The sequence below is a fragment of the Psammomys obesus genome, unplaced genomic scaffold, assembly GCF_907164565.1.
Source record: "Psammomys obesus unplaced genomic scaffold, mPsaObe1.curated_primary_1811, whole genome shotgun sequence".
Taxonomy (NCBI): Eukaryota; Metazoa; Chordata; class Mammalia; order Rodentia; family Muridae; genus Psammomys; species Psammomys obesus.
The window spans coordinates 836935-849341 of NW_026594143.1; the positions used below are offsets into that span (position 1 = coordinate 836935).

The 12407-nt window shown below is 39.5% G+C and overlaps 1 protein-coding gene and 1 pseudogene across 1 annotated transcript in view; both read right to left on the reverse strand.

Annotated features, from left to right (window-relative positions):
• Window positions 1-6089, reverse strand: part of Huwe1 (HECT, UBA and WWE domain containing E3 ubiquitin protein ligase 1) — a 138242-nt gene extending 132153 nt beyond the window's left edge. Inside the window, exons 1-2 of the mRNA XM_055617925.1 lie at window positions 5911-6089; window positions 2415-2554 (exon numbers count right to left, since the gene is read on the reverse strand). The gene's annotated coding sequence lies outside the window, so the exon portion shown is untranslated. The remainder of the gene's footprint in view (window positions 1-2414; window positions 2555-5910) is intronic.
• Window positions 6090-6129: 40 nt separating this feature from the next.
• Window positions 6130-12055, reverse strand: LOC129684708 (polyglutamylase complex subunit TTLL1-like; annotated as a pseudogene).
• Window positions 12056-12407: the final 352 nt, after the last annotated feature.

The following is a 12407-nucleotide window of genomic DNA, read 5'->3' on the forward strand; positions in this document are numbered from 1 at the left end:
AAAGTATCCAGGTTGAAAAAAATTTCACATTATCTAGCTCAATCAGCTGAATCAGATCTACAACTTCCATTTGACAATACTTCATAAAAGTGAAACAAATTCAAACATTCTGTGAAACCACTGTGTCACCATTATGATTCTAAAAGATAAGTGATGAAAACCTTTTAAGGAAACGCAAAGTTGAAAATTATCAGGTTAACACCTCAAACTTGTTTTATGCAGCCACTCCTTTGAAAGCATTTTTATAACCAGAAAACCAAGATGGTCAACAAGTACATCAAGTTTTACAAACTCAACCTCTATGACACATCAACTAAAAAGCTTCCAGAGAATCTTAAGAGCTGAGTTATCCATGACATTAACATATATAAACATTTGGTAACCAGTCATTGAAGAAAGGGGTCAAAAAAACAATACAAGAAAACCATAAAAGCACAAGCACTTGTGAACTGTCTGCCTTTGGGTCTACCTCTGAGATCACTGCAAAGCAGCCCAACATGGTCACAACTACACAACAGATTTAACAACTTAAAATCAAGATTGTCCATAAGAGGCAATGTGTGAAGGGCAAATATTTTTAAAGCAACCAAGTTTGGCATTTCAATGATACTTTGAACTGGTAGTAAAAAACACACAACAAAAGGAGAACAAGCCAACACTGTTTCCACTGTGAACTTTCAGTGTTAAAAAGAGGGTGATTCAAATATTGAAATGCCCACTGTGCACAACTCTGTACTAGTTTAAGTCTAAGTGATTTTGTTTAAACTAGAGAATTGAAGTGTAAATATTTAATCACTATATCCAACATGGTTATTTTTTTTTTCTGTTGAAACCATAAAACTGCTAGAATCCCCAAGAAATCCTTTATTTAATATTTAATCAATTTTCAAATAAGAGCTTATTCCTCCAATAATAAACACAGAGCAGAAACACCTGAACTCCTCACTGGTGAGCCCATAATCATATTTATATATATCAACATTTTACATTCATGACTTTTCCACTTTCTGCCCTTTTTACATACAATTCTTAATATTTTAAAGCCAGGTAGAAGAACACTTAATTTGCCCACATTTGTATATGAGGCTGGCTGGAGGCTATGTGTCCAACTCTCATTTTCTCGTTTGACCACAGAAAGAGCATAGTACAGACCCAGAATGGCTAACATTGCATAAGCATAATAATTAAACAAAGAAAGGGGGCAGAAGGGAGAAACAAACTATTTACAGGAACTTACGTAGGGGGAAATTATTTCCAAATGAAATAAAAAGTACAATCCTAGGACAATCAATACTACAATTGAGTGTAAAAGCTGAAAGTAACAAAGCCCTCAAAAACTTTTATTGGGATTTCAAGAACTGTGCAGTGGCCAGCATAATTCATCAACCGGTTAATAGCAAAGTTCAGGATCAAAAAAGCTAGGATAACACCAAAACAGAGCATAAAAAACAAAACTACCTAAGAATATTGCAAATACAGATTGAAAAAAAAAAAAAAAAAACCACCTTACAACAGGTCATTATCTAGAAAACATTAGCTTTTTCTTCCAGAAGGCCTGTATTTCAGTGGAACACAGTGGGACCAGGACATAGAACTAAAATCAAGTATCAAATCAAAATGCCATAGAAAAAGGAACCCATGACTAGCTATTTTAATATACGGACTAGGCCAGCAGTATCAACTCCAACTGGAATGTAAGAGATTACTACCATTGTCCAATCATAATAGGTTCTCTAGGGTCTTTAACAAGAATGGGTTAGACATCACTATGTGTTGTAATTTTCAAATATGAGGAAAATGCAAGACAATTTAAAAAACAAATTGGAAAAAAAACAAGACAATGTTTAAAATAGATTTAAAGTCTATATAAACTATTTGGTAAATGGACTTTTCTCTGGACCCTGGTTCAAACAAACTATAAATAAAACAAAATATAAAGGAAAATTTAAAACTAGTGTAATTTCTACTTTTAAATTTTCAATTGTGAAAATTACAGTTATACTGTCAAGAACTTTCTCAATGTATCTAATTTGTATAGATAAAATAACATGACAGGAGAGGTTCATTTCAAAGTAATTCTATGGGAAAGAAAATGCCAAAGGATAGAACTAGAAAGGTTAAAGTTAATAAATGTTAAAAGTACCTGAGTGAGGGGACGTCATACTACTCAGTTTAGTATGTTTAAAAATTTGTAAATAAACTTAAAAATCATGTACTGACAGTATAAATTTAAACAGTTCCTTTTCCCTTTCAGTAATGAGCTCCATCCACTAAAATGTAACAAAAAAACAATCAAGAAAAAAAAACACACAATGGAACCAAAGTAGCACAAGCACAAAATGGAAATTCCCGCCCATCTCCATTGCAAGATATAAATTACAAATACCACCCATAAAGATCTAAAGAAAACTAACCTAAAATCACAACCAATCATAGTCATCCTGGTGGGAAATCTGCTGCAAGAGCTTCCTATAACTTCCTGACCAAGTTCTGTTCTGCTGGTTTATTCCACTGAAGCACTAATAAAGCCACTCAGGTCAGGCTCCTGGAGGACCTATAAAATAAAAGGGATGAGGAGAGAAAGAAGTATGTATTTATTAGAAATGGGTAGTTAACAATTATATCAATAAACACAATCAGTTATTTTTGAAGCAATAGCTCTTGAATGACAATATGCATTTTTGGGACCTGCTTTGAGCAGTAACTAAAGAACCCAGAAACCAAGAGCTGTATAATGTTTCTAATGACACTTAGATAATACCCCTGAAAACTGTTTCAAACAAAAAGATAGCATGTTTAACAAACTGATACTAAGGAAAAGGCGTGTTTTTCTTAAAAAAGAAAGCTGTATAGATTAAAATTATTTTTCACTTTCATAGGTGCTTTTTGGCTATACTAGGAGACAAACGATAAACATCCTGGAAATTCAGGTTGAACTTTGTCAATGAATTTTAGACAAAGTTTTCATTTGGTACTGTCACTCCCTCTCTTCTCAGAAATCTTCCTAGAATAAATTAAACCTTTTGGGTCATGCCCAGATCATCATTCCCAGATTTACGATAATGCTCAAGGACAAAAGTTAATTGGTTGATTATTACTTAACCCATTGTAAAAGGCACCAAGACAAGAATCTCAAAGGAAAGTGACCTATCTTCCAATGAAAGAGGAAATTCATTTACCTACAGCACTTCCAACTCAAACCCTGAAGCTCAAAACTGAAATCTACATATAGTTATTATCAGACGGTTAGCCACTGTAAAATTTCTCTTTTTTTAGAGATTTCTTAGCAACCTTTAATTTATTTTTGAAAGATATTTTTTAATTTTATTTTTTTCTTATCAGTTACATTTTATTAACTCTGTATCCCAGCCATGTCCCGCTCCCTCATTCCCTCCCAATCCCACCCTCCCCCCCTCATCTCCACCATGCCCCTTTCCAAGTCCACTATAGGGGGGACCTCCTCCCCATTCATCCGATCCTGTTTTATCAGATGCCACTGTAAAATTTCAATGACAGTGTACTTCTTTTGCCAACATATTCCTATTTCAACCTTGTCATCCAACCAACATACTTAGGGGAAAAAAACACTATCTAGTATTGATCTAACAAAAATATTAACAGTAAGGAAAACTACTCCCAAATCAAAATATGTTACAAAATATAAAATGGCAAAAGCACAACAGGAGGTAGTTTATCAAAGAGACAGCTGTGGTTGCCTTTGGAGGAAAATGCTGGGATTTGGTTAAATCAACCTTCCTAATGCCTTGCCTATATGTATTATCCTGCTCAAATAAAATGATGCCAAACAAGCCTACATACTGGCCCCAGAGGGTCTAAATAAATGAGATAAAGACAAAGAAATAAAAACATCTGAAACCTATCTAAAAGAAATTCTCTTTAACACTACACAATGGTATAGCATTAAATTTCATTACTTTTGTGGGGTCAAGGACAGGACAGATTGTCTTTGAAGGAGTTGGAGAAATGAGTAGGCAAGAGATGAGGCACTCACTTCCAAAAGGTAGAACACCTGGGTGTGGTTCATGACAGAAACACAGCTGGTGGTCATTCCAAGAGAATTTTTCACTCGGTCTTACTCTAATAAAAGCTTCAAAGAGTGGGAATGTATTCAAATATCATGAGCCACTGTTCAAAGTGGTTCATAAGGAAAAAACACAAAGCAGATAGGAGTGGATAGGTATTATTCCTAAACGAAAAAATTTACAGCTTAAATTAACAATTAAAAAAAATAACTAACTTTTCCCAGGCTATAAAGGTAGCATATGACAAAAAGTCTACCAATATATTCTCACATTTAAAAGGTACCCAAATTTATTGTGTTTCTATGAGGCAGGCATTTTACAAATTTTCTCACTAATTCCAGAAACAAACCTTTAAGGTAAGCATTGCTATCCTTGTTATACAGATGAACTGAATCTGAAAAGTAATTTGCCCAAGGTCATGAGTTCAATGTGAACTGGAAGCAAACAATATTTTCTACACCCAGCTGCTTCCCATGAATGGGGAATGTTGGCATCTCCTCAATCTATGCAACACTGGTGCTAAAAGAAGTAATTCAAATCACGTTATCTACAAAGGAAACACACGATAGGGAATTGTCTCTAACAGGTTATGTGAGGGGAAAGTAAGTAAATTTAAAAAGTGTGACTGTTTAAGGGGTAAAACACACGTGGTGGAAGAAAAATGTACTGGAGGTCTGACACCTCACTAGGGAATTCAGTTCTTTTGGGATGGGAGGAAGAGCGGTTGAGGGAGAATTGTTAGGAGAAAGAAGTGACAAGTACTTAAATATGGCTAACAGTAACAAAAATAACAAAAAGATAGCCACAGATCAACAGAGTACAGAAACAGGAAAGGGGGCGGGTCCCAGGGTTTGTAGAGTGGAAGGGGCTGGAAACACAGAAAGTTTGGTGGAGGGAGGGAACAAGACCACTAAGACTGCAATTATCCAACCACTGACCCATTTATTGTTCTGCCCAAGAATGGTATCAAAGCTTTCAAAGTTGAAGAAACCAGTATCCTGACCCCGCGTTACGAATAAAGAGGACCTAAGAAAATGGAAGGTTTCTATGGCTCCATCCACAAAGATGGAAACAAGATAGGCTCTGTTAACATCTGCGCCAAAAGCATGGAAGGAGATGGGACAGGCTAGATGATTCAGGCTAGGCTCTAAATTAGGCGTAGGGAGAATAGGGAAATTTTCTACCCTCCCTCCCCAAATAATGTATCCCAATATCCACGTAGCTGAGAGATTTGACAGGGAGATAGTATTTGGGGAGGGGAAGGAGTACTCTAGTGACTACAAACTAACCCCTCAAACCTTAGCTCAAAACCCATGGGAGCTGGGGAAGTAGAGCCCACCTCGACTCAAGAAAACTAGTGGTTCATATAGGTCGTCGCAAAGGCTGAGCAGCAAGCGCAGAAAAATGATGAGACCAGTCTTCAGCGCGTCCCCTCTTCCACCTTTTAACCTAATCCCCAGCCCACTACCCAATAACTATCGACTCCCTCCCACACTTCCCAACCCGCCCACTGCGCCGACAAAAACGGAGGCGTGAGCGGTTGGTGGGGCAAAAGCAGGCCCACACGCGGCTAAGGCCGAAGAAATTGTGTCCTTAGCCGGTAAGAAACAGTATGGTCTTCAGCTCAGGAAGGATTTACCGGCACCACGACGTTCCACCATGCGTCATCTCCTTAACGTCTGGTAGAAGCGTCACAAACGTGGATAGCTAACCCCTTGGTACCATGTACTAGCAAGAAAGACATCAGCCTCCGCCGCCATCTTAACAGGCAAGCCGACCCTAGTAACTGGCCCCCCCACTTCCAAGTTATCTCCGCCACCGCTGGCGAATCCCACGAGGACGTAACCCTGCTCCCGCGAGAACTCACCGGCTAAGAACAGCACCACTAGAAGACGCTGCTTTTGCCTCCGCAGCTCCTGCACTCAGTAGCCAACCTTGGCTGCCTTCGCGTGATCCCAGAAGAACCTCCACCGGACCAGGAAAAACTGAACCCCAGCCCGCCCCAGACCTCTCCTTTCACCAGATCCGAAATCGCTACAGCTCCACTCTTACCCCACGCGAAGCGAAAAGCAAATGACGCACAACCTCACGGAGCACTAAGGGGTGGAGCCAATATGCCGCCGCCGGCTCCCGCATGCGCTGTGAGAACTATCGCGATATTACATTCAGCCTCGGCGAGACGTTCGTAATTCACTGCAGAATGCCGCCCGCGCCTCGCCTTTAGGAAACAGGAGATCTCGCGAGACCGGGTGCACGCTCCTAAAAAGGAGAAAGGCGGGGCTTCGTGAAAATGACTGGGAGTTTTTCGGGGAAAGGGAGGAAGCTCTCGTCCTTTAGTGATCTCGCTTACCACGAGGTTTTCGACCCACTGCGGAGCTTGGTACCAAACATCGCGATGACACAGCTCAGCGCCAAATCTCGGCCATGTCTTGAAAACTACCTCCGCCCCCGATTTAGGTGTCTATAGCCTGTCTAGTGCTTGAGGAAAATTTAAAAAGTCAACCTGTCTATTCTCACGCTTCCATCAGGCTGTACCAATTAGCCAAACTCCATTCTGGAAGCGAAGAAATGAGTATCCATTGTTACCTGCCTCGAAGAATAACATGCTATCCTTAACTAACACAAAAAAAGATGTTCAATATCACAATAAACACATAAATGCAAATGAAAACAATGACACAACAGTTTTTGCTCATAACATTGGGGAAAAAAATGTAAAGACCTCTAATATCCATGCTTTTTCCTTCGCCGCACTGCAGGCTAACCTGAATCCATCTTAATCTAAGTAAAGGCTCACATCATTAGTTTTATCTCCCAAGTCACCAGTTTTAATTACCGAAGCTGTACCTTTGCATTACCAAAACACCCAATAAAGTGGTTTTCTCCAAACAAAGGAGTCTGCCCTCAAAAGCAAATTCAAGCTCGGGGTGGGGAGGTAGGTGCTTAAACATTTTAATATGGCAGTTTTTCCATGTCTAACCAACAATGTTTCTCCAATATATCCTAGGATACAGCCTGGCCCATTTGTGGGCTTTATCCATTCTAATGCATTGTTCTGCCTATTCTAATTTAAACATGCTTCCTTCAGAGTACAGTATCCCCCACCTTTAGTTATCTTTAAAAACAATTTATCGTCTATTTTTAGCCATCCCCCATCATAAACTTTAGAATCGTCAAGTTCCAAAAACTTAATTTATTGGAATTGCATGAACTGTATAAATCAATATAGAAAAATGAACATCACTATAAAATTGAATCTTCCTATTCAGAAGCATGATATTCCTTCCCCATTTATGCAAATGCTCCTCAAAGTTTTATAGTTTACTACCAGATATTTTTATTTTTCTAGGTATTTAGAGTAGGGCTTTTTAGTATTAAATTTTCAAAATGTCCATTGCTTATATATAGAAAGAGTGTCCATATCTCACTATTCACTTTTGTAATGAGAAAAATAAAAATATGATCAAATATATAGTAATAAGCAGCAAAATGCAAATGAAAGCAACGACGTGATTTTTTACTCTATAACTGTAAAAATATAAACAGTAACAATTCATGTAGGCACTGCTAGGGAAAAATAGGGTTATCTTGTATTACACTGGAGATTGTAAATTATAATGGCCTTTGGGGAAGGGAATTTAGACAAATCTGTTAAAATTCGAAATGCATACAATTTTTGATTCAGCAATTACTTCTCGAAGAATTTCCCCCACAGGAATACCCTCATGCATGTGCACGAAACATACACAAACCCATTCATTACTGCACTACTTGCGATAACCCCCCACCCCCCAAAGAAAACAAGCTAGTGTACAACAGTCAAGAAACGGTTAAAGAAACAGTAGTCCAGGCATACAATGCAGCAATATAAAAATAGAACAAAGTCGGATTCCCTGATACTAAGATCTATAAGACATACTGTTTTAAAAAATTAAAGCAATAAGACAAAAATGTGTGTCCAGTTCATACATACCAGAACACACACACATATATATTATGAGCATGCGCGCGTGTGCGCGCACGCGCGTGTGTGCGTCTAGTAGTAACCATGAAGCCTGCCTGCTCGCCCCTCACCTTCCTTTTCCTCGAGGCCGCCTTTTCCACAACCTTAAGAGGAAAACCGAAGGCACCGCCTTTACTCCCTCTCTAGGGCCACTTGGCCAGGGCTAATTGCCGGTACCTCGCATCCCCACTGTTGGCCACTGTCACGCGCGCTGTTCGCTGCTTCCCCAGCTGCCCTGCAGTCCCCAAAGATGCAGCTAGCTCTCTGCTGGAGGCCGCTGAGGTCTGGGGGAGGGGAGAGGAGGAGGGGTTCAAGGAAGGTTGCTGCTGCCGCTCGGCCCCTTCAGCAACCTTTCCCTAAGGCTCTCTAAGGCTGCCACCTTGGAGCCTCGGAGGTGGATCCCGTGGGAACTACCCCCTACCTCGGGAAATCTAAATCAGCCCGTCTCTCAAGCCCAAGAAGCGGGGAGGAGGGTACGACGCTCACCTCAGCCGCAGGGGCTCAGCGAGGCCTGCAACAACAGCGTGCAGGATCTGATGCCAGTAGCAATCCTGTTCCCCCCCCCACCCCAACCCCCTCCCTCGACCTCGGTTTATAAATGCTCCCCCCACCCCCTGCGGCTCGCTCACACTGATTTTAAGGCTCCTCCTACCACGCGATAAGCCCCGCCTCTGTCCCTTGAGGGGGCGCTCTTGCTCCCCTGGTAGTATATTCTGGTCACCTACCGGAGACCTTGCGGGAGCTACTATTAATGGCCCAATGAAGGCAACCTTAGAGGATAGTAGGATCACTAAGGAACTGGGATTTGATTCCTCTACAATGAAATGGTATACATTTTAAAAATTAAGGAATTGAGAGTGAGGGATAAGAGAGCAAGATAAGAACCCATTGTGGAGGGTCAGAGAAAGGAATGAGAACCGCAGTGCAAATCTGCAAAACACTTTAGGCGCATAGTACTCCCACTCAAACATTTCTCCTTTGTATTAGGTGAGTTGGCACTGTGATTGGAGGAATCTGTAGAGGATTTACATTTGTAAATGTATACAAATAAAAATGACCTGGTGGGAAATGACCCTGTTAACAGCTATTGGTCTGGGAATAGAATGAAATTGGAGAGTAAAATGATTGGGGATGGAGGGTATTGATTTGCAACTCGGAGTGCTTCAATAAGGTTTGAATTAATACAAATGTATTAATTTGATTTTTAAGGCAAAAATGAAAAGGCACTAGTGAAAGAATCCTTGAGACATTAATTCCAACATTACAGAACGGTGGTTCATGCCTTGAATTGGAAATCTGCTGAATGGAACTACTCCCTCCTTCCCCGTGGTACAGTTATACAATAAGTTTTCTGTACAACCTAAGATACACAGAAGGCCTTTTGAGGTGGTCTCATTATATATTCTTAACAACGATGTATTTAGTGAGTGACTAATTATTTTTTAACTAATAAAGCTAATTTTTTTTAACTAATACCCTATGTTTAAGTCCTGTTTATTATTTTTTTAAAAAAAACAGACTTGGCTTCTATGATAGCAGACATTGGAAAGGAGCAGGCATGTTTCTGTGCCATCCATCTATCCATCACCTTGGCTTCAAAAAGGGCTACAAGATAATGAAGACAAGTATATCAACTTTAAACAGTAACTGATCAGAGAGGTATGTATCTTTGCCTGATAAAGCAGCACACAATGGACCTACTTGATGTCTCCAAGAACAAAGGAGACCATAAATTCACCAAGAAAATGGTGGGGACACAAATCTATTCCAAAAGGAAGAAATGCTAAGTAAAATCTTTGTTGTGTTGAGGGAAGCCACTACCAAAGACTGACCTCCTCTTCCCCTTTGTAAAAATACAGAAAAGAAAGAACTGTTGATAGGAACTTTCTAATGATGGTGTTTGTAGAAAGAGAGTAGCTCTCCAAAAAAGTTTCAATGCAGTCTCACCTGAAATGTATGAAAATTCTAGTTTATTTAGAATACTTCTATACCCTCACCCCATCCATTTAATAAGCCCGTTCATTGTAGGTTCTGGTCTCTTACAGCATCTGCTTTAATTCTATGTCCATTCTTAATTGTAACCCCTATTTCATTCATTCTTTCTTTCTTTTTTTTGTTAGTGAGAGAGAGACAGGGTTTCTCTCTGTATCCTTGGCTGTCCTAGGCTCACTTTGTAGACCAGGCTGGCTTTGAACTCACAGAGATACACTTGCCTCTGCTTCCTGAGTGTTTGGATTAAAGGCCTATGCCGCTGCACCTGCCTTCTACTGTTAATTTCTTGACCCCTGAAATCTAATTCCACACCTCCAATTCTAAAATCCCATATGTCCCACAGCCTTAGTTTACATTTAAGTCTGCAGCAGTTGCTCATTCTTTTGCTGATTCTATTCCTCCAGTATTAATTTCAACCAGTACCATCTCCCCACATGTATGTTTTGATTTTTCTTATTTTAAAAGTCCTAACAAAATATATGAAAGCATAACAAAAACATTAAAAAACTGGACTCTAAACACCCAGAGATGACAATTATTAATGTTTTAATTTTATATTTTTATTAACATTTATCTACATATTACATGGAATAGACATAACAAAAATAACAGTAAATTATTAATGACCTAGTGAATGTCATAATACTGAATATTTGTCTATAATATTTCACCTTTCACAAAAGTGCCTTTATTTATTTACAGAATCCAGGAAAAGATAATCCATATAGGGAAAAAAGAAATTCCAAAGTCTTCCGTCAGTGTCCAAGAAGTGGTCCAAGGGTCTTTCATTTCCAGTAGCAGCTACTTTCAGATCATAAAGCTGAATCTCCCTAAGTTTCTCAAGCAGCTACCATCCATTTAGACCCAAACAGCTTGTCTTGCAACTTCTGAGTTCTTGGTTCTACTGAGATCTCCGAGATCTCAGTAGACACCTGTCATCCTGGACCAGCTCCTTGTCTGGGGTGGGAGCAAGAGAACTTGTTCATTTGCAGCCTGAAATCTTCTTATTGGAGACCATAATGTCAAGGGCGTTATTAATCATGTAGTACTTAAAACATGTAATCATTGGTAGTGCAGAATATTGGGTTTTAAAGCCTGAAATGGGCTTGAAGGGCTTGAGCCATCTACTTCCATCTCTCCTATTAGAAAGGACTTCAGCTTATCAACAATGAAGATATGGTAGCCTTTGCATTCAAAGTAGTGTTTGTCATTGTTCATCATTGGCACACCTCCTTGAGAAATAGCATACTGATCCAGTGGATCTCATCAAACAGCTTACTTATTAATTCTTTGCCACAGATACTCCCTAGGTAGAGGAGTAGGTTATTTATTATTTCACTTGACCCTAAAATTGTAATCTTCCCTATACTTCTGAACACCCTCATTCCCAGCATCCAAGTGCTCTGAGTGTATTTCACTGTGGGAAACCAGAAAAAAAAATCAGCTAATACAACATAGCTGCCTGAATGTGGACACCAAAAGCCTACCAATGAGTAAGAGATAAGTGATGTATAGTGAAATAAGTGATGTATAGTGAATTTCTGAGGGCTTATTGATAAGGAAGATGACTGTGTCTCTGGCTTTGTCACACGATTCCTAGTCCAGATGCTGAATGGGCTCTTTCTAAACTCATCCATAAAGAGACTAAAGTTGGGGGCAACAAATAGGTGACTTGAGAAAAATTCAGATACAGATATTGTCCATTCCTATCTTCCTCTTCCAGAAGATTCCCTTCTTTTTCAAGATTCTTGTATCTCTTGCTGTTCTTCACCATCAAATTCTTCCAAGTCAGCTCATGGTAGTTAGAGAAATGCTTGACTATTTGACTGATGGAGATCCAGTAGACAGTTTTTAACAGTGAACATTTTTTTTTATGCTTGGTTTGCTCACATATTCAATTAAAGTTCATAAAGTTCTAATCCTTGTTTTCTGTCGCTTAGACCTATCCATTCACCTTAAAGTTGTGGATCAGTAGTGACCTCTCAATGTAAGTGACCCATTTCACTCTTCCTCCCATCGTGCATTTGTTCTCTGGGGTGATCAGAGTCCCAGGTTCCTCTCAGAATTTGCTTATTCTAGCCTCTGGATCCCACCTGATGCCAGATTACTGTGCTACCACTTCCTGTGAGCTCACAAAAGCAGAGAATTGAGTTGGAGGCCTTGCTCCCACCACATCACTACTTTACCACATCGCTACTTGAGTAGTGGAGGGAGGATCCTGCTATCTTAGTAAACCAGCCTATTCTCCTGTCTCTAACGTTATTATGACAACATGAAGCATTTCTTCCTTCAGTGTTTATTTAACATAGCTTCTCCCCTTTTATTTTAAAAATTCTTTCCTAAATATGTGTAAATTCATGATCATAAAA